Raw genomic sequence first — 24390 nt, forward strand, 5'->3', positions numbered from 1 at the left:
CTTGAAAAAATATTGTTTAAAAAATCCACGTATTGTGGGATGCTTGAAAAAATATTGTTTAAAAAATACACGTTTTGTGGGATGCTTGAAAAAATATTGTTTAAAAAATACACGTTTTGTGGGATGCTTGAAAAAATATTGTTTAAAAAATCCACGTTTTATGGGATGCTTGAAAAAATATTCTTTAAAAAATCCACGTTTTATGGGATGCTTGAAAAAATATTCTTTAAAAAATCCACGTTTTGTGGGATGCTTAAAAAAATATTGTTTAAAAAATCCACGTTTTGTGGGATGCTTGAAAAAATATTCTTTAAAAAATCCACGTTTTGTGGGATGCTTGAAAAAATATTCTTTAAAAAATCCACGTTTTGTGGAATGCTCGAAAAAATATTCTTTAAAAAATCCACGTTTTGTGGGATGCTTGAAAAAATATTGTTTAAAAAATCCACGTTTTATGGGATGCTTGAAAAAATATTCTTTAAAAAATCCACGTTTTGTGGGATGCTTAAAAAAATATTGTTTAAAAAATCCACGTTTTGTGGGATGCTTGAAAAAATATTCTTTAAAAAATCCACGTTTTGTGGAATGCTCGAAAAAATATTCTTTAAAAAATCCACGTTTTGTGGAATGCTCGAAAAAATATTCTTTAAAAAATCCACGTTTTGTGGGATGCTTGAAAAAATATTGTTTAAAAAATCCACGTTTTATGGGATGCTTGAAAAAATATTCTTTAAAAAATCCACGTTTTGTGGGATGCTTAAAAAAATATTGTTTAAAAAATCCACGTTTTGTGGGATGCTTGAAAAAATATTCTTTAAAAAATCCACGTTTTGTGGAATGCTCGAAAAAATATTCTTTAAAAAATCCACGTTTTGTGGAATGCTCGAAAAAATATTCTTTAAAAAATCCACGTTTTGTGGGATGCTTGAAAAAATATTGTTTAAAAAATCCACGTTTTATGGGATGCTTGAAAAAATATTCTTTAAAAAATCCACGTTTTGTGGGATGCTTAAAAAAATATTGTTTAAAAAATCCACGTTTTGTGGGATGCTTGAAAAAATATTCTTTAAAAAATCCACGTTTTGTGGGATGCTTGAAAAAATATTCTTTAAAAAATCCACGTTTTGTGGAATGCTCGAAAAAATATTCTTTAAAAAATCCACGTTTTGTGGTATGCTTGAAAAAATATTCTTTAAAAAATCCACGTTTTGTGGGATGCTTGAAAAGATATTCTTTAAAAAATCCACGTTTTGTGGGATGCTTGAAAAAATATTCTTTAAAAAATCCACGTTTTGTGGGATGCTTGAAAAAATATTCTTTAAAAAATCCACGTTTTGTGGGATGCTCGAAAAAATATTTTTAAAAAAATCCACTATTTGCTGGATGCTTGAAAAAATATTCTTTAAAAAATCCACGTTACTTTGGTCCTTGAAAAAAATATTTTTTAAAATTGCTTCTACTGAATTGTTTGTAAATTTCGTTGGACCAACATTAAAATCACCAATATGTATGTCCCCATTTCCATTTTAAAAATGCATTTCGTATAGCTTGTCTTTAATACCACAAACGTGTGCAATGATTTGAAGGATTATAGTTTTGCTGATTTCCAAAAACCGTTCACGAAATGGATCGTCGTGCTAGCAAGCGTTACAATTACCGGCTTACATTGCTAAGTCAGAGATTTAAAATGTCCATACAATTGGCATAATTGATAATCGTTAGAAAGAGAGTGTGTGTATGTGTGTGTCTCCAAAAATGTTTATAATTGTGGGTCAGTCATTACCACAATTGAATTGTGGTAAATTTTAAAATTATCGAACACTTGGCCACTTAATTGGACAATAAACCATTAATCGATTGATTTCAATGCAGCACAACTAATTTTATATGCCCAAGTTCTGTGTGCAAAATTAGATTCTCTTTGATTTTAATATCCAAGTAATTTCGGTATTATCCTTCAATAATTGTTGGAGAGCTTAGGCAATACTTAATTCATTTACTTTAGTAAATTATTTCCATTTCAATCAAAAGAGAGATTTCATACTCTTCCTGGAAAATATTTGCAAATGCAATTTTCTAAACCAAAAGTCCATTTATGCTGTCAGCAGATTGCAGCATATCATTAATATCACACGCAGGCATGCATAGATGGGTAAAATACAGCAGAGCATGGCAAGGGTAGATAGTACCAAAAAAAGAGACCTACTTTGATTTTCAGCAACAACTTTAGGTTGACAAATGTTTAGGGGTACATAATTCTCAATCTAGCCTCACTCTTAGTCTACTAACTGTTATCTTTTATGTGGTCACCTTACATTGTGACCACTCACTGTCCATTCCCCTTTGATCGTTTTTTTCATTTTCATGAGTTTCCACTGTAGACCCAACCATTCAATGAAGAATCTCTGCTGCATTATTTAAAAGATAATGATAACAAATCTGGGATTTATACCCACTTTGTATGCAACTGCATAAACTTTGAAATAACAAAAGTTGCATCAGCAACAAACTGACTGACAACACAACTCAGATCAAAGGAAGAAGAAGAAGCAGCAGCAGAAGAACATGCACTTTTTTCCCCTTGAATTTCTATTAAGAACTTAAACAATAATGAAATAAAATGCCAGCCATCAATGGATGGATGAGAAGATGAAGAAATCCTGAAATTCTGAGAATAATCAGATCCGATTTTAAAGGCTAATATTGACATGAGGAAATACGATGTGTTTGTTGTTGTTGTTGCTTCACATGTCATTGCTGTTGATGATGTTAAAGTTGTTGATAGATTTCTCGAAAATTGCATTGTTGCATATAAATGGCTTTTAATGCAACACCATTTGCCATGGCAAGCAATACTCGACGATTTATTCGACTACACACACGTGCACTCACACACTCGCATTGCATCCCACACTCCCACTCACTCTATCACATCGACAGACACATTTCAGATGTTTGCTCTTGTTATGCACAATTTGTTTGAAAAGATTACAGCCAGGTAGCAAAAGGTTGCACACTGATTCCAAATTGGAATTTCCAATTGAAAGTTTGATTGCTGGTGATTACAGCTGTGAACACGGCACTGTGGAACGCACACACAATGATTACAAGGATAACTGTAGGGATTTAAGCCTGGGTGGTGAATAATTTTAGTTCCTCCCTAAAAGGAAATTTGATCCGTGAAAATAATTTGTACAACACTGAAGGTCAGTTTTACTTACCAGGTCTTATTCCACAAATACACCTATATAATTTACTATATATTATGTACATATGTATTGTACTATGTGAAGTACACAATTGATCATTTGATTCACTGTACTTTAACAAGTATTTGTGTGAAATTATCTGTCAGGTAATTAATTATTTAGTACTTTAAACGTAATTACATTTGACATTACATGAGATACATGATTGAGATTAAAACAAAATTGAACACAAACATTCATATAAAGGTTTCAAAAACAAGGTGGAAGAATGAAAGCACAATAGAAAAATTGAAACACTTGTCATTATTCGATATAAATTAGCAACTACAAAATAATGAATTTTTTTTAAAATATTTTCAATAAATGTGGATTTTTTAAAGTTTTTTCTTGGATTTAAGAATTTTAATAATCGTGAATTTCTTAAAAACTTTTTTTCAATGAGCGTACTTTTAATTAGTATAATTTAAATAATAAACGTGGATTTTTTTAAGATTTTTTTATGATAGTGGATTTTTTTTTAAATATTTTATATAATCGAGGATTTTTTAAAAAAATTTTTTAATAATCGTGGTTTTTTAAGAAATTATTGTTTAATAATGGTGTATTTTTTAAGACAAATTTTTATAAAAATCGTGGATATTTTAAGAAATATGTTTTAATAGTCGTATATTTTCAAGTAATATTTTTTTAATAATAGAAGATTATTACGAACTATTTTTTAATAATCGTTGGTGTTTAAAGAAATATTTTTTTTAAGATTTTTTTAATAATAAAAAAATATTTTTAAAAATCATGGATTTTTTAAAAAATATATTTTTTTAAAAATCGTGGATTTTTTAAGAAATATTGTTTTTAATAATCGTGGACATTTTAAAAAAATGTTTCTTTAATAAACGTGGATTTTTCAAGAAATATTTTTTATAATAAACTTGGATTTTTTTAAGAATATTTTTTTAATAAACGTGGATTTTTTAAGAAATATTTTTTTAATAAATGTGGATTTTTCAAGATATATTTTTTTTTTTAATAAACGTGGATTTTTAACAAATATTTTTTAAAAACGTGGATTTTTAACAAATATTTTTTAAAAACGTGGATTTTTTTAAGAAATATTGTTTTTAATAATCGTGGACGTTTTAAAAAAATATTTCTTTAATAAAAGTGCATTTTTAAGAAATATTTTTTTAATAAATGTGGATTTTTCAAGAAATATTTTTTTTAATAAACGTGGATTTTTTACAATATTTTTTTTAAAACGTGGATTTTTAAGAAATATTTTTTTTACAAAGGTGGATTTTTTTAAGAATTTTTTAATAATCGTATATTTTTGTAATAAAATATTTGTTTAATAATCGTGGATTTTTTTAGGAAATATTTTTTAATAAACGTGAATTTTTCAAGAAAAATTTTATTAATAAACGTTGATTTTTCAAGAAATATTTTTTTTAATAAACGTGGATTTTTCAAGAAATATTTTATTAATAACCGTGGATTTTTCAAGAAATATTTTATTAATAAACGGATTTTCAAGAAATATTCTATTAGTATACGTGGATTTTGCAAGAAATATTTTTTTTAATAAACGTGGTTTTTTTAAGAAATATTTTTTTAATAAATGTGGATTTTTCAAGAAATATTCTATTAATAAACGTGGATTTTTCAAGAAATATTTTATTAGAAACGTGGATTTTTCAAGAAATATTTTTAAGAAATATTTTTTAATAGTCGTATATTTTTCAAGTAATAATTTTTTAATAATAGAAGATTATTACGAGCTATTTTTTAATAATCGTTGGTTTTTAAAGAAATATTTTTTTTAATAATCGTGGAATTCTTAAGATTTTTTTTAATAATCGTGGATTTTTTAAGAAATATTGTTTTTAATAATCGTGGACTTTTTAAAAAAATATTTCTTTAATAAACGTGGATTTTTCAAGAAATATTTTTTATAATAAACTTGGATTTTTTTAAGAATATTTTTTAATAAACGTGGATTTTTTAAGAAATATTTTTTTAATAAATGTGGATTTTTCAAGATATATTTCTTTTAATAAACGTGGATTTTTAACAAATATTTTTTAAAAACGTAGATTTTTTAAGAAACATTGTTTTTAATAATCGTGGACTTAAAAAAAATATTTCTTTAATAAACGTGGATTTTTCAAGTAATGTTTTTTTAATAAACGTGGATTTTTTTAAGAATATTTTTTTAATAAAAGTGGATTTTTAAGAAATATTTTTTTAATAAATGTGGATTTTTCAAGAAATATTTTTTTTAATAAACGTGGATTTTTAACAATATTTTTTTTTTAAAAACGTGGATTTTTAAGAAATATTTTTTTTACAAATGTGGATTTTTAAAAAAATATTTTTTAATAAACGTGGATTTTTCAAGAAACATTTTTTAATAAACGTGAATTTTTCAAGAAAAATTTTATTAATAAACGTTGATTTTTCAAGAAATATTTTTTTTTTAATAAACGTGGATTTTTCAAGAAATATTTTTTTTTAATAAACGTGGATTTCTCAAGAAATATTTTATTAATAAACGGATTTTCAAGAAATATTTTATTAATAAACGTGGATTTTTCAAGAAATATTTTTTTAATAAATGTGGATTTTTCAAGTAATATTCTATTAATAAACGTGGATTTTTCAAGAAATATTTTTTTTAATAAACGTGGATTTTTCAAGAAATATTTTATTAATAAACGTGGATTTTTCAAGAAATATTTTATTAATAAACGTGGATTTTTCAAGAAATATTTTATTAATAAACGGATTTTCAAGAAATATTTTATTTATAAACGTGGATTTTTCAAAAAATATTTTTTTTAATAAACGTGGATTTTCTAAGAAATATTTTTTTAATAAATGTGGATTTTTCAAGAAATATTCTATTAATAAAAGTGGATTTTTCAAGAAATATTTTTTTTTAATAAATGTGGATTTTTCAAGAAATATTCTATTAATAAACGTGGTATTTTCAAGAAATATTTTTTTAATATACGTGGATCACCGTGCTCTTGAAGCAACTTTAAATGCAAGGTGCTTACACCTGAGAAGTTTGCGCGGGTTCTGAAACTGAAATGTTCATAGATGAGAAAAATCAAAAAAACAAAAAAAAAAAAAAATCGCCGGAGCGCTTTTTATATAAATCGCGATTCAAGTTGGCATTTTTTGGGTTTTTTAGGTTTTCACGATTTTTCTTGGAAACCGCAAATCCAATCGAAATGAGACTAAATATAATGTTGTAGCTATGAAAATTCTCTACACGATTGACCTTCATGATAATTTTGTAGGTTGTACCGTTATTGAGATATAGATGTTCAAATTGGGACAATGCATTGACTGTATCGCTACCTTATAAAAAATGTCATACATGGTGCGCCTTAACTAACATTAAGTGAAAACCGCTTACACCTGGGAAGTTTTTGTGGATTTTGAAATAGCAATGTTTATAGGTGAGAAAAATCCAAAAACTAGCAAAAATCGCTGAACGGATTTTTAAATAAATCGCGGTCAAAGTTCACATTTGTAGGTTTTTTTAGGTTTTAATGATTTTTCTTGGAAACCGCAAGTTCTATCGAAATGGGACTAAAGAAAATGTTGCAGCAGTAAAAATTCTGTACAAGATTGACCTACATAATATTTTCGTAGGTTTTACCGTTTTTGAGATATAGAAGTTCAGATCAATCATTCAGATTTTTTCTCAGGTCTTTAGGATTTTGCTTGAAAACCGCAAGTCCTATCGGAATGTTGTAGCTGTGAAAATTCTCTACAAGATTGGCTTTCTGTTTTTTCCTAGGTTGTACCATTTTTTTAAGTTGGGAAATTGTAGTCATGACACTGTTTTATAAGGAGACGATACTGTCAGTGCATTGTCCCAATTTGATCTTCTATATCTCAAAAACGGTAAAACCTACACAATAAAGGCTAAGCTTGTAGAGAATTTTCATAGCTACAATATTTTCTTTAGTTTTATTCTGATAGGACTTGCGGTTTTCAAGCAAAATCGTGAAAACCTAAAAAACCCCTAAAAATGTCAACTTGAATCGCGATTTATTTAAAAACGGTACGGCGATTTTTTTGTTTTCTGGGTTTTCTTATCTATGAACATTGTAGTTTCAGAATCCGCAAAAACTTCCCAGGTGTAAGCACCTTCATTTTAAAGTTGTTTCAAGAGCACCGTGGGATATTTCAAGAAATATTTTTTTTAATAGACGTGGATTATTTAAAATTATATTTCTTTAATATTAGTGGATTTTTTAAGAAATGTATTTTTATTAATCGCGTCTTTAAGAAATATTTTTTTTTAACATCGTGGATTATTTATGAAATTTGTTTTGTAATTATCGTATATTTTTAAAGATATATGTTTTGAAATAATCGTGAACTTTCTATGAAATATGTTTAATAATAGTGTATTTTTAAGAAATATTTTTATACCCTCAGCATTTATGCTAACGAGGGTATGTACACTTTCATACAGACAAAATGTGCCTCACCGAAATAATGATTTTAGACCCCAAGTATGTTTGGACGTCTGTCTGCCTGGCTGGTGCGCACGATAACTCTCGAACAGATCAACCGATTCGGTCCAAAATTTGTCTTTCGTAATATTTTGTCCAAACTCAGTTTAAGTTCGAAGATGGGTTATATCGGTCCACTCCTTCCGGTACCTCCCCCGCAATACTTCGAAAATGTTCGGAAAATTTGTACGTACGTTAATTCTTGAAGGAAGTAACCGATTTGGTTCATAATTTGCAACTTGTGAAATGTCTACCAGACTTATATGGGGGTTCCAATATGGACTCAATCGGTCCATGCCTTCGGGTACCTCCCACACAAAATTTTGGATAAGTTTAGTTTAGGACCTGCGCTCGAATCGTTTTGATTTTTGTTTTAGCAACTTGTATTCACTGCCCCCCATACGAAGGTACAAGTTTCGTCAAGGGCAAGTCCATACTTCCTGAAAAAATAGCCTGAAAGTTGCACAAAACCCCTATGATACCGTGTGAGGTGGTTGGAGCGCAAGATAACTCTCGAAAGGATCTGCCGATTGGGTCCAAAATTTGGCCTTAGTAATATTTTGTCTAAACATAGCTTAAGTTCGAAGATAAGCCATCCTTCAGGTACCTCCCCCACAAAATTTCAAAAATGTTCGCTTGAATGCTTGAAGGGAGTGGCCGATGTAATCCATACCTTGCACATCCGAATATATCTATATAGATCAGTTCAAATATGGACTATATTTTTCCACTTCATCCAGTACCTCCCAAACAAAATTTCTGATAAGTTTACTTTAAGACCTGCTCTCGAATCACTTTGATTTTTGTTGAAGAAACTTGCATTCGCTACCTCAATTACGATGGTAAAAGTTTTGTCAGGGGCAAATCCACACTTCTTGACAAACAGCCCGAAGGGTGTAAAAACCCCCTATGGCACCATACGTAGTGGCTGAAGATCCACTTCCATAATGGTCAATGTCGATCCATTCCTTTAAGTATTTCCTCCGCAAAACGTTTGCTCTTTAATCCTAATCAACATTTTGTCGGTTCATACGCCCAAAATTTTTAAAACCCTCTAAATACATAGGTTTTTTGGGAAAAAAATTGTTTCAATATACAGAGGCTGAGGGTATATCTCTGTCGGCAAAGTCGACTTATATTTTTTTACTTGTTTTAATAATCGTGGATATTTTATGCTTTTTCAGTTTTTTAATTTTAATTTTTATAATTTAATTTTAATTTTTATAATTTTAAGTTTTTTTTTAAATCGTAAACTTGTTTAAAATATCTTTTTTATAGCACTGATTTTTTTATTATCATGGATTTTTTGAAAAGAAATTTAATAGAAATATATTCTTTAAAAATCCACGTTTTGTGGTGTGGTTTTGATAGAAAAATATTCTTTCAACAAGTAAGAAAATATCAGTCAGCTGTGCTGACAGCCAAGCCAGTGCACCGATAAGCGGCTAGCATTTATACGCCTTTTTAGCGGGTTCATCATCGTTCATTCTTATGATATGGCCTGGCCAACGAAATCGTTGCATCTCGATACGTTTAACTATATTGATGTCGTTGTATAGCAGATACAGCTTGTGGTTCATGCGACGTCGATGTTCACCGTCAACGCAGATTGGTCCGTAGATCATTCGAAGAATTTTTCTCTCAAACACACCAAGCACTGCCATGTTTGCTTGAGCAAGTACCCAGGCTTCGGTGCCATACATCAGCACGGGTAGCATCAGTGTTTTGTAGAGCGTTATTTTTGTTTGACGAGATGTGGCTTTGCTTTTTAACTGCTTACTTAAACCAAAGTAGCATTTGTTGGCCAATACAATTCTTCTTTTTATTATGCCGAGGTAGACGAAGTCTTTTACTACCTCAAAATTATAGGAACCAACTTCCTCAGTTGGTCCGAGCTCTATGGACGCACTGCGCGTCAACACCATTAACTTTGTCTTCTCACGTTTACGGCCAGACCCACTTTAGCAGATCCTCTTTCGACCTTCATAAAGGTATCAGTTACTTCTTTTACTGATCATCCCATGATGTCGATATCATCAGCATTTGCAAATAACATGTGGCTATTGGAGTAGATTGTGCCACTTTTTTACGTTTGCCTCTCGTATAACTTTTTCCAGCAGGGTGTTGAAGAGATCACGCGAAAGGCTGTATCCTTGCCTGTAACCTCTTTTGGTACAAAAATCTTCGGAGAGGTTCTTTTCTATTTTAACTGAGGACCTAGTATCAGTTAAAGTCATTTTACAAAGCCGAATGAGCTTTGCTGGGATACCAAATTCAGACATGGCTTGGAATACCTTTGAATGTAGTGGGCTGTCGAAGGCTGCTTTATAATCGACAAAAAGGTGGTACGTGTCGATCTGCATCTCTTGGGTCTTCTCCAGGATTTGCCGCAGGGTAAATATCTGGTCAATGGTGGACTTGTTAGGTCTAAAGCCGCATTGGTATGGCCCAATTATCTCGTTGACCATATGCTTTAGTCGTTCGCACAATATCCCTGAAACGATCTTGTAGGCAATAGGGAGTAGACTTATGCCCCTGTAGTTAGAGCATACAGTCTTATCTCCTTTCTTGTGGACGGGGCGCAGGATACTAAGCTTCCAATCGTCGGATACTCGTTCTTCCTGCCAGATGGTGCTAACTAGCTGATGAATACACCTTATCAACGTGTCGCCTCCGGTTTTGAACAGCTCAGCTGGTAAGCCATCGGCTTCTGCTGCCTTGTTATTATTTAGCCTGTTTATTGCTGTCTTTACCTCATCTTGGCTGGGCCGTATACATTCAATACCATGGACAACCTACTGAAAAAAAATCAAAACGATACGAGAGGAATCACTTTATCCGAATTGTGTGTGGGAGGTACCCGAAGGAGTGGACCAATATAGTCGGATTCGAAGATATATATCTGGAAGGAATAATACGATGTGCAAAGTTTAGACCAAATCGATTGCTAACATCGAGAGTTATCGTTCACACCATTTTACAGAAAAATTTTGAATTTTTGTGGGGGAGGTACCCGAAGGAGTGGATTGGACGATAACCAAAATCTGGTTCGAATTGGTTGATCCGTTCGAGAGTAATCGTGCGCATTAGCCAGACGGACGGACGGACTGACATGGCTAAATCGACTCCAAATTGTCTGAAACGAATTTCGTCCGAACATACTTGGGGTCTAAAACCGTAATTTCGATGAGGCACATGTTTGGTCTTTAAAAAATCCACGTTTTGTGGTGTGTTTTTGATAGAAAAATATTCTTTAAAAAAGCCACGTTTTGTGGTGTGTTTTTGATAGAAAAATGTTCTTTAAAAAATCCACGTTTTGTGGTGTGTTTTTGATAGAAAAATATTCTTTAAAAAATCCACGCTTTGTGGTGTGTTTTTGATGGAAAAATATTATTTAAAAAATCCACGTTTTGTGGTGTGTTTTTGATGGAAAAATATTATTTAAAAAATCCACGCTTTGTGGTGTGTTTTTGATGGAAAAATATTCTTTAAAAAATCCACGTTTTGTGGTGTGTTTTTGATGGAAAAATATTCTTTAAAAAATCCACGTTTTGTGGTGTGTTTTTGATGGAAAAATATTCTTTAAAAAATCCACGTTTTGTGGTGTGTTTTTGATGGAAAAATATTCTTTAAAAAATCCACGTTTTGTGGTGTGTTTTTGATGGAAAAATATTCTTTTTGATGGAAAAATATTCTTTAAAAAATCCACGTTTTGTGGTGTGTTTTCGATGGAAAAATATTCTTTAAAAAATCCACGTTTTGTGGTGTGTTTTCGATGGAAAAATATTCTTTAAAAAATCCACGTTTTGTGGAGTGTTTTCGATGGAAAAATATTCTTTAAAAAATCCACGTTTTGTGGTGTGTTTTGATAGAAAAATATTCTTTAAAAAATCCACGTTTTGTGGTGCGTTTTTGATGGAAAAATATTCTTTAAAAAATTCACTTTTTGTGGTGTGTTTTTAATGGGAAAATATTCTTTAAAAAATCCACGTTTTGTGGTGTGTTTTTGATGGAAAAATATTCTTTAAAAAATCCATGTTTTGTGGTGTGTTTTTGATAGAAAAATATTCTTTAAAAAATCCACGTTTTGTTGTGTGTTTTTCACAGAAAAATATTCTTTAAAAAATCCACATTTGTGGTGTGTTTTGATAGAAAAATATTCTTTAAAAAATACAAGTTTTGTGGTGTGTTTTTCATAGAAAAATATTCTTTAAAAAAATCCACGTTTTGTAGTGTGTTTTTGATAGAAAAATATTTTTTAAAAAATCCACGTTTTGTGGTGTGTTTTGATAAAAAATATTCTTATAAAAATCCACGTTTTGTGGTGTGTTTTGATAAAAAATATTCTTATAAAAATCCACGTTTTGTGGTGTGTTTTTTATGGAAAAATATTCTTTAAAAAATCCACGTTTTGTGGTGTGTTTTTGATGGAAAAATATTCTTTAAAAAATCCACGTTTTGTGGTGTGTTTTTGATAAAAATATTCTTTAAGAAATCCACGTTTTGTGGTCCATTTTGCTCAAAAATATTCCTTAAAAAAATCAGGTTGTGTGGTCTTTTATTGCTCAAAAGACGTTCTTTAAAAGTCCACATTTCTTGTTTGTTTCGTTGCCCTCGGAAATGCAATTTTTCTTCAAGTTATCCTTAAAAATCCCGATTTATTGCTTCTTGAAAAAATATTCTTAAGCACCCCAAACACCACAATGAATAATTAAATTACCATCCATTATTGTTGCGATGAAAATTCTTAGTCCTTAAAAACTGATGATGATTTGTCTCTCTTCCAAATCCCCGTAAAGCTTTACATTTTCTTCATATTGAAATTCTATGGCAATCTGACAATCCGCTTTAGCATCTTACAAATGTCAACCACTGTAAATGTGTAAAATTGTGACAACAATATTTAATCCATTTCTTGTTGTTTTTTGTCGGTTTGTTGTTGTTGCTGTTCTTGTTATATTACAAAGTGAATTCCATTGTTTATGTTCACACTCACAAGGGGTGGGGGTGGTGGTGGTGGTGGGGAGGTGCAAGGATATGTAAGCAGTAAACTTACCAATCTTATGAAATATTCACTGGAATTTATAACAAAATCATGGATCTAGCCACCATCACCACCACATCCTACTACGAGCCGCATTCTGTTCCTCCTACTCCTTGGCCGCCTGTCCACAAATGATGCCGATGAATGCAGGGGATTCCATTCATTCATCTACATAATAACAACATAAAAAGTAATCAAACATTGCTATCGAAGTAGGTTCAGTGCCTGCCTGTTAGGATGTGGGTCTTTGTGTTTGTGTTGTCATATATATGAGTATGTGTGTGTGTGTGTGGTTTTGTTGGTGTTACGGTATTGTTACTTTTATAAACTGATACTCAATTAAAAATTCAGTTTGAATATTAAATTGGTTTTTCTGCCATCATCGTTTGTTGGTTGCATCGATAGGGCACAGAAGGCAGGCAGTCAGGCAGGGAGTGGTATTGGAGCAAACATTCAACAATGTGAACCAATAGTCAGGCAGTCAGCCTGTCAACCATGCAGACAAACAAATAAACATATAAAGAAACCGACAGACAGTTAAACAGATATACAAACTGGCAGACTACAGACATGTAGACCAAAAAACACAAGTGTTACTGCTCGATTTTTTATCTGCTGCTGCCGTTGCTGTCCTAGAAAATTACAACTCATCACCGAGCCAAGTACTCAATTCACAAAGTGCATCAAGTACGAATCGTCGTACATGTTTTAGAACAATATCGTCATCATCATTACAAATATACACACATACATATGAAACATTCATTCGCTCAGATCACATACAGTATCACATACTTATACATTTGGCTATTGACACTTGCAACACACTCACACACACAGGAATGATGATGTTGTTGATGCTGATGACTAGGCGGCAATAGTTGTGGTACCAAACCATAGCACCACCAGTGCCAGCAGTTAGCTGTTATCTCCATTTCCTAGACATCATTTTACTTCCGTTTTCTGTTTCCTCTACATCCGCCGTTGGTTGCTTATTTGTTGTTTTGTTACATTCCAATATGTTATTCCCTTGCAGCTACCGCAACTTTTATTTTGCCCAATCCACTGAAACCATCCCGAAAAGAACTAACATCAGTTGTTATTTTCGTTAACAATTTTTTCGTTTTTTTTTTCATTTTATTTTGGTTCGAATGAATAATGGTATTTTGTTGTAGATTACAAAAACAGTCACAACAACAACAACAAAATAACAACAATAAAATGCGACCAAAAAATATTTAGTTGAATTGTTATTGTTGATGATGATAGCATTGTTTTTTGCACATTTCCTCATTAAGTTTGTTTTTTTTTTGTAAGGAGTTCTGTGCCTATTGAGCTATGATTTGCTTGGTGGTGATGATGATAGCTGTGGTATTGGTGTAAACTTTACTAGGGTTGGCAATGTGGAAGTTGTGAAGAGATGGGAGATTTTTTTTAATTTGTTGCGCAAATTGTTGGATATAAAAAACAACTTTTGCAATAAATGATGGTTGCTTTTCGTAGGGTCCATGATGAGTCAGCGAATGTCTAATCTACTATTTGCAAGGACCAACAGAACATTAAAGAGGGATTTTTTTAAGAAAAATTTTCAAAGACCAACAAACATGGATTTTTTAAAAGATATTTATTTTCAATAATCTTGGATTTTTAGAAAAAACATTTTTAATAATCGTGGAATTTTTGAAAAAAAAATGAATAATCGCGGATTTTTTTGAAAATACTTTTTCAATGATCGTGAATTTTTTTAAAAAATATTTTTCAATAATCCTGAATTTTTTAAAAAAAAATATATTTATTTCAATAATCGTGGATTTTTTTTTAAAAATTTTTTTTAATCGTGGATTTTTAAAAGAAATTTCCTTTTCAATAATCGTGGATTTTTAAAAGCAATTTCCTTTTCAATAATCGTGTATTTTTTAAAAGAAATTTTCTTTTCAATAATCGTGTTTATACGCCTTTTTAGCGGGTTCATCATCACTCATTCTTATAACATGGCCTAGCCATCGCGATCGTTGTATCTCGATTCGTTCAACTACATTGATGTCATTGTACAGTTGATAAAGCTCGTTGTTCATACGACGCCGATATTCGCCGTCAACACAGATTGGCCCGTAGATCTTTCGAAGAATTTTTCTCTCGAACGAACCAAGCACTGCCTTATCTGCTTGAGCAAGTACCCATGCTTCGGAACCATACATTAGCACGGGTAGTATCAGTGTTTTGTAAAGTGTTACTTTTGTTTGACGAGAGGTGGCTTTATTCCTAAACTGCTTACTCAGCCCAAAGTAGCATCTGTTAGCCAACACTATTCTTCTTCGTATTTCACAACTGATGTTATTTGTTGTGTTTATGGCGGTGCCGAGGTAGACGAAGTCCTTTACTACCTCAAAATTGTAGGTACCAACATTCACAGATGGTGCGAGGTTAGTGGACATATTACGCGTCGATACCATCAACTTGGTTTTTTCGCCGGTTACTGCCAGTCCAACTTTAGCAGATTCTCTTTCGACTTTTGCAAAGGTGTCAGTTACTTCCTTTACCGATCGACCCATGATGTCAATGTCGTCGGCATAAGCTGTGGATTTTTAAAAATATTTTTTTTATAAACGTGGACTTTTAAAAATTATTTTTTCTTTAAATGTGGATTTTGAAAAATTATTTACGTGGACTTTTAAAAATAATTTTTTTCTTTAAGCGTTGATTTTTAAAAATTATTTTTTCAACAAACATGGATTTTTTAAAAGATATTTATTTTCAATAATCTTGGATTTTTAGAAAAAACATTTTTAATAATCGTGGAATTTTTGAAAAAAAATGAATAATCGCGGATTTTTTTGAAAATACTTTTTCAATGATCGTGAATTTTTTTAAAAAATATTTTTCAATAATCCTGAATTTTTTAAAAAAAAATATATTTATTTCAATAATCGTGGATTTTTTTTTAAAATTTTTTTTTAATCGTGGATTTTTAAAAGAAATTTCCTTTTCAATAATCGTGGATTTTTAAAAGCAATTTCCTTTTCAATAATCGTGTATTTTTTAAAAGAAATTTTCTTTTCAATAATCGTGTTTATACGCCTTTTTAGCGGGTTCATCATCACTCATTCTTATAACATGGCCTAGCCATCGCGATCGTTGTATCTCGATTCGTTCAACTACATTGATGTCATTGTACAGTTGATAAAGCTCGTTGTTCATACGACGCCGATATTCGCCGTCAACACAGATTGGCCCGTAGATCTTTCGAAGAATTTTTCTCTCGAACGAACCAAGCACTGCCTTATCTGCTTGAGCAAGTACCCATGCTTCGAACCATACATTAGCACGGGTAGTATCAGTGTTTTGTAAAGTGTTACTTTTGTTTGACGAGAGGTGGCTTTATTCCTAAACTGCTTACTCAGCCCAAAGTAGCATCTGTTAGCCAACACTATTCTTCTTCGTATTTCACAACTGATGTTATTTGTTGTGTTTATGGCGGTGCCGAGGTAGACGAAGTCCTTTACTACCTCAAAATTGTAGGTACCAACATTCACAGATGGTGCGAGGTTAGTGGACATATTACGCGTCGATACCATCAACTTGGTTTTTTCGCCGTTTACTGCCAGTCCAACTTTAGCAGATTCTCTTTCGACTTTTGCAAAGGTGTCAGTTACTTCCTTTACCGATCGACCCATGATGTCAATGTCGTCGGCATAAGCTGTGGATTTTTAAAAATATTTTTTTTATAAACGTGGACTTTTAAAAATTATTTTTTCTTTAAATGTGGATTTTGAAAAATTATTTACGTGGACTTTTAAAAATAATTTTTTTCTTTAAGCGTTGATTTTTAAAAATTATTTTTTCTATAAACGTGGATTTTTAAAAAATATTTTTTTTCAACAAACGTGAATTTTTTTAAAAAAATATGTTTTCAACAAACGTGGTTTTTTTAAAAATTATTTTAACAAAAACTTGGATTTTTTAAAAAAATATTTTTTTCAACAAACGTGTATTTTTTTTAAAAAATTTTTTTTTTAAACAAACCTGGATTCTTTAAAAACATGGTTTTTTTGAAAAAAAATAATTTTCAAAAACGTGGTTTAAAAAAAAAATATTTTTCAAAATATTCTTTCAATAATCGTAGATTAAAAAAATATTTTGTCAATAATCGTCAGTGCTTTAAAAATTATATTTCAATAATCGTGAGTGTTTTAAAAATTATTTCTCAATAATCGTGGATTTTTTAAAAAATATTCTGCAATTCCCGTGAATTTTTTAAACATTATTTTTTAATAATGGTGGATTTAAAAAAAAAAATAAATAAAAATAAAAAATATATTTTTTTATAATCGTGGATTTTATAAAAAATATTTTTCAATAATCGTAGATTTTTTAAAACCTATTTTTTAGTAATCGTGGATTTTTAAACAATTATTTTCCCAATAATCGTGGATTTTTTATAAATTATTTTTCAATAATCGTGGATTTTTTATAAATTATATTTCAATAATCGTGGATTTTTTATAAATTATTTTTCAATAATCGTGGATTTTTTATAAATTATTTTTCAATAATCGTGGATTTTTTATAAATTATTTTTCAATAATCGTGGATTTTTTATAAATTATTTTTCAATAATCGTGGATTTTTTATAAATTATTTTTCAATAATCGTGGATTTTTTATAAATTATTTTTCAATAATCGTGGATTTTTTATAAATTATTTTTCAATAATCGTGGATTTTTATACCTTCACCACTATATGGGGAGGGTATTATAAGTTGGTTTTGGCCAAAAAGTTTGTAACGCATCGAAATAATGGTCGTAGACCCATACTTATATATACCAAAATTAATGTCTCGACGAGCTGAGTCGATCTGGCTATGTGGACGTTGATGGGGGTCCCGGAGGGGAGAAGCCTATTGATTTTGGTGATGGTCGGATAATATTTAGGGGTCGGAAAGAGCAAAAAACTTAGGTGGATAAAAGGACAACGTTTTTTTCCAAAGCGAATATCTCAGCTTCTATATATACCAGAGGCAGGTATACCAAAGGCAAAACCTGACAATGAAAGCAGAAAATATCACCTTTCTAATGATGTAAAGTAGGTGCTCGTAGGTGATCAAACAACGAAGATATCACAATAGTAGCAAATAAAACCCCAATTTTCATTTTTGCAATTTTAATTATTATGAAGAATATCACAGCTTCGGTTGAAAACTTTCCAAAAGCAAAGCCTGTTTATGAAAGTAGAAGATCCCATCTTTACAATGATGCAAACTAGGTCGGCGTAGGTAACCAAATAACGGAGATATCGCAATAGTCGGTAATACATCCCATTTTTCTATTTTTTTGGAAGTCACGCTACAGGTCGTAATTTTGATCGGATCGTCACGAAAATTTGATGGTTAATGGGGGTCTCACAGGTGAAGATGCCTATTGATTTTGGCGATGGTCGGATAATATTTAGGGGTCGGATTGGACAAACACTTATTTGGAGAAATGTCAACATTTTATTTCAAAGCCAATATCTCTGTTTATTTAAAAGGTATATCTAAAGCAAATCCTGGCAAGGAAAGTAGAAAATATCATCTTTACAACGATGTAAAGTAGGTTTTCGTAGCTGCTCAAACAACAGAGATATCGCAATAGTCGGTAATGCATCCCATTTTCCGATTTTTTTGTAATCACGCCACAGGTCATAATTTTTATCGGATCGTCACGAAATTTTATGGGTTAATGGGGGTCGGATAATATTCAGGGGTCGGAATGGGCAAAAACTTATTTGGAGAAAAGGTCTACGTTTATGTTTCTTTAAAAGGTATATCTAAAGCAAAACCTGGCAAGGAAAGTAGAAAATATCACTTTATTTTCTTTTAAAATTCTTTTAAAATTATTTTTTAATAGCCGTGAATTTTTAAACATTATTTTTCAATAATCGTGGATTTAAAAATATTTTTGTTCAGCAATAGTGGATTTTTAAAAACAATATTTTTTTAATAATCGTGAATTTTTTAAAAAAATATTTTTTTTCATAATCGTGGATTTTTTAAAAAATATTTTTTAATAATTGTTAATTTTTTAAAAAAATATTTTTTCAATAATCGTTGATTTTTAAAAAAATATATTTTTTTTAATAATGGTTGTTTTTTTTTTTTAAATATTGTTTTAATAATCGTGGATTTTTGAAAAACTTAAACTTTTTCAATAATCGTGGATTTAAAAAAAAATTCTTTTAATAATCGTGGATTTTATATAAAATATTTTTTTTAATAATCCTTGATTTTTTGAAACTATAGTATTCCCTGCCTTACCCCTTGGTAAACATCGCCAATTTTTTTCCCACTAATAAATTAAAGTTGTTTTAATAAAATATTAAAACAACGACTATGGGATTAAGCCTGACTATTTTGAAAAATAAAACATATTTTTTAATAATCTCGGATATTTAAAAAATAATTTTTCAATAATCATTGACTTTTTAAAAACAATATCTTTTTTCAATAAACGTAGATTTTTTTAAAAAATATGTTTTCAATTTGATTTGTAAAAAAAATATTTTTTTAATAATCGTTGATTTTTAAAATATATTTTTTCAATAATCATTGATTTTTTAAAAATATTTTTTTCAATAACACTTTGACACAAAATGGAGGTGAAAATCTGGGCAAGAGATAATTCCTTTTGGGGATGAAAGACCTTGGTGAGCATATTAAGAATCCCGAAGGACAGATCCGCCGTGTGTCGAACTTCCGAGTTATGGCGTGATGAATATTTTGCTGGAGACCCTAGAAGCCCTCAGAAATTAGCATTATATCTTTGTTAGCTGTTGCTTTAGCTTATTTTTGAGATCACATGTCTTCAGTCAAATCGAATGAGGATTATTTTCGTAGAGCACTTCGAACTTCTATCTTGCTTCCATCAATGTCATTTTTGGTCCCTTATTTTAAGAGCCACTATAAAAGTACCACAAGATGACGTTTTTCATTTTTTCGTTATTTATTGGTTGCTCGAATATACAGAATATACAAAAACACAGAATATGTATAGCTTTTTCTTAGCTGAAACAGGGTAAATCTGAAAATGACCATGAAAACGTGAAAAAATCGATTAGTCAATGAGAGTCGTACTTTAAATTTTATGAACGACATTTTTGCAGAACATTTTGAAGCTGAAAATATCATCTTGTGGTACTTTTATAGCGGCTCTTAAAATAAGTGACGAAAAGGACATTGAAGGAAGCGAGTTAGAAGGTCGAAATGATCTGCAAAAGTAATCCTCATTCGATTTGACTTAAGACATGTCATCTAATGAATAATTTAAAACAACAGTTAACAAAGATATAACGCCAATTTCTCATGCCTTCTAGGGTCTTCAACAGAAACTTCATAGCGCCATAACTCGGAAGTTCCACTCACGACGGATCTGTTCTTCGGAATTCTTAATATACTCACCAAGAGCTTTCATCCTCGAAAGGAAATATCTCTGCCCCAAAATTTCAAAAATCGTTGATTTTTTTAAAAAATATTTGTTTTTCAATAATCGTGGATTTAAAAAAAAGTTTCAATAATCGTGGATTTAAAAAAAAAGTTTTTTTTTTCGATTATCTTGGATTTTTAAATTTTTTTTTTTAAAATAATCCCGGAATTATAAAAAAAATTTTCTCAATAGTCGTAGAATTTAAAAAAAATATTTTTTCAATAACAGTGGATTTAAAAAAAATATTTTTTCAATAATCGTGGATTTTAAAAAAGTTGGATGTTTAAAGACTTTTTTCAAGACCAAGGACCAAGCACAAAAAACGTTGGAATTTGTTTAATGATTTTTTCAAGGGCAGAAAACGGTGGAATTTTTTTAATGTTTTTTTTAAGGGCAAACAAGTGGATTTTCAAGGACCAAAAACGAGGATTTTGTACAGATCGCAAAGGATGTAAATCAGGGATATCTGCTGGGGATTGCCAAAAGGGGCTCCCCCATTTTCGCCCAGAAAATGTAATCTTTCTGGTCTCAACGGGCAAAACGACAAATCGAATATTAAAAATATTCTCAAAATTTTTGAAAATACTTTTACGCTTTAGGTTTTCGTAGCTGCTCCAACAACAGAGATATCGCAATAGTCGGTAATGCATCCCATTTTCCGATTTTTTTGTAATCACGCCACAGGTCATAATTTTTATCGGATCGTCACGAAATTTTATGGGTTAATGGGGGTCGGATAATATTCAGGGGTCCGAATGGGCAAAAACTTATTTGGAGAAAAGGTCTACGTTTATGTTTCTTTAAAAGGTATATCTAAAGCAAAACCTGGCAAGGAAAGTAGAAAATATCACTTTATTTTCTTTTAAAATTCTTTTAAAATTATTTTTTAATAGCCGTGAATTTTTAAACATTATTTTTCAATAATCGTGGATTTAAAAATATTTTTGTTCAGCAATAGTGGATTTTTAAAAACAATATTTTTTTAATAATCGTGAATTTTTTAAAAAAATATTTTTTTTCATAATCGTGGATTTTTTAAAAAATATTTTTTAATAATTGTTAATTTTTTAAAAAAATATTTTTTCAATAATCGTTGATTTTTAAAAAAATATATTTTTTTTAATAATGGTTGTTTTTTTTTTTTAAATATTGTTTTAATAATCGTGGATTTTTGAAAAACTTAAACTTTTTCAATAATCGTGGATTTAAAAAAAAATTCTTTTAATAATCGTGGATTTTATATAAAATATTTTTTTTAATAATCCTTGATTTTTTGAAACTATAGTATTCCCTGCCTTACCCCTTGGTAAACATCGCCAATTTTTTTCCCACTAATAAATTAAAGTTGTTTTAATAAAATATTAAAACAACGACTATGGGATTAAGCCTGACTATTTTGAAAAATAAAACATATTTTTTAATAATCTCGGATATTTAAAAAATAATTTTTCAATAATCATTGACTTTTTAAAAACAATATCTTTTTTCAATAAACGTAGATTTTTTTAAAAAATATGTTTTCAATTTGATTTGTAAAAAAAATATTTTTTTAATAATCGTTGATTTTTAAAATATATTTTTTCAATAATCATTGATTTTTTAAAAATATTTTTTTCAATAACACTTTGACACAAAATGGAGGTGAAAATCTGGGCAAGAGATAATTCCTTTTGGGGATGAAAGACCTTGGTGAGCATATTAAGAATCCCGAAGGACAGATCCGCCGTGTGTCGAACTTCCGAGTTATGGCGTGATGAATATTTTGCTGGAGACCCTAGAAGCCCTCAGAAATTAGCATTATATCTTTGTTAGCTGTTGCTTTAGCTTATTTTTGAGATCACATGTCTTCAGTCAAATCGAATGAGGATTATTTTCGTAGAGCACTTCGAACTTCTATCTTGCTTCCATCAATGTCATTTTTGGTCCCTTATTTTAAGAGCCACTATAAAAGTACCACAAGATGACGTTTTTCATTTTTTCGTTATTTATTGGTTGCTCGAATATACAGAATATACAAAAACACAGAATATGTATAGCTTTTTCTTAGCTGAAACAGGGTAAATCTGAAAATGACCATGAAAACGTGAAAAAATCGATTAGTCAATGAGAGTCGTACTTTAAATTTTATGAACGACATTTTTGCAGAACATTTTGAAGCTGAAAATATCATCTTGTGGTACTTTTATAGCGGCTCTTAAAATAAGTGACGAAAAGGACATTGAAGGAAGCGAGTTAGAAGGTCGAAATGATCTGCAAAAGTAATCCTCATTCGATTTGACTTAAGACATGTCATCTAATGAATAATTTAAAACAACAGTTAACAAAGATATAACGCCAATTTCTCATGCCTTCTAGGGTCTTCAACAGAAACTTCATAGCGCCATAACTCGGAAGTTCCACTCACGACGGATCTGTTCTTCGGAATTCTTAATATACTCACCAAGAGCTTTCATCCTCGAAAGGAAATATCTCTGCCCCAAAATTTCAAAAATCGTTGATTTTTTTAAAAAATATTTGTTTTTCAATAATCGTGGATTTAAAAAAAAGTTTCAATAATCGTGGATTTAAAAAAAAAGTTTTTTTTTTCGATTATCTTGGATTTTTAAATTTTTTTTTTAAAATAATCCCGGAATTATAAAAAAAATTTTCTCAATAGTCGTAGAATTTAAAAAAAATATTTTTTCAATAACAGTGGATTTAAAAAAAATATTTTTTCAATAATCGTGGATTTTAAAAAAGTTGGATGTTTAAAGACTTTTTTCAAGACCAAGGACCAAGCACAAAAAACGTTGGAATTTGTTTAATGATTTTTTCAAGGGCAGAAAACGGTGGAATTTTTTTAATGTTTTTTTTAAGGGCAAACAAGTGGATTTTCAAGGACCAAAAACGAGGATTTTGTACAGATCGCAAAGGATGTAAATCAGGGATATCTGCTGGGGATTGCCAAAAGGGGCTCCCCCATTTTCGCCCAGAAAATGTAATCTTTCTGGTCTCAACGGGCAAAACGACAAATCGAATATTAAAAATATTCTCAAAATTTTTGAAAATACTTTGAACATCTTCCAGTTTTACTATTTGGTTAGTCACTGGTTTCCATTCGCTAAAGCTTTGATCCCTTTTCCTTTGCCATTTCTTCAAACTATGTATATTTCATTCGTTAAAACCACAAAAATGTTATCTTTCAACAATTTGTAAAAAATCATGATATATCACCCTTCTCTCCCATTTCCCACATCCCATCCATTGCATTTTTTCGAAACTGACACGAACTAGTTATTTTACAATTCCATTTAGCCCGAATTCCTTGTTAATTAATATCTAACCTAAAGTTATTCATGCCCAATTGACATCCCTAGAGTGGTACACATTTGTCATATTAAAAATAAAGAAGGGGAACGGGAATCAGAGAGAGAGAGAAAGAGAAAATCTATTGTTTATATGAGAACAATTTGTTTAATTTGTCATCTCCTTCAGTGGATAACACAAAAAAGTGTCCTATAACATAACGGGTAAAAATGTGTTAAGACAGCATATTTTGTGATGTTCTGTGATTGTGTTGTGTGTGCGGAGGAAACAAAACCAGAGCATCTTCTCATGCTCATACCAAAAATGTTACATTAGCATCTGCTGCATCCTCCTGGTGAACAGCGCACACATACAGAAGAGACACAACCACACAGGCAATGCAACACCATCATTGCATTTAACCAAAAAGGAAAATGGCAAACAATGGCACATGCTATGGTTTATTGTTGTTCCTGTTGTTGGAGCAGCAATGGAGCAAAGGAATAGGGAACAGTGGTTGGAACTTCTCTATATTATTGAAAATTAAATGTTAAATTTGTTTTAATCCACGATTATTGAAAATATTTTTAAAAAAAATATACGATTAAAAAATATACGATTATTGAAAACATGTTTTTTAAAAAATCCACGATTATTGAAAATATTTTTTTAAAAAATACACGATTATTGAAAACATATTTAAAAAAAAACACGATAATTGAAAATATTTTTTTAAAAAATACACGATTATTGAAAACATATTAAAAAAAAACACGATTATTGAAAAAATACTTTTTAAAAAATCCACGATTGTTGAAATAATACTTTTTAAAAAATTACGATTATTGAAAAAATATTTATT

General features: G+C 30.1%; 1 protein-coding gene across 2 annotated transcripts in view; it reads left to right on the top strand.

The window, feature by feature from the left end:
- LOC141395421 (uncharacterized) overlaps positions 1 to 24390 on the top strand; it is a 169827-nt gene that overhangs the window by 115680 nt on the left and 29757 nt on the right. The window lies entirely within an intron of this gene.

Source organism: Musca autumnalis, unplaced genomic scaffold (assembly GCF_047663935.1).
Source record: "Musca autumnalis isolate F117 unplaced genomic scaffold, ASM4766393v1 scaffold_2, whole genome shotgun sequence".
Classification (NCBI taxonomy): domain Eukaryota; kingdom Metazoa; phylum Arthropoda; class Insecta; order Diptera; family Muscidae; genus Musca; species Musca autumnalis.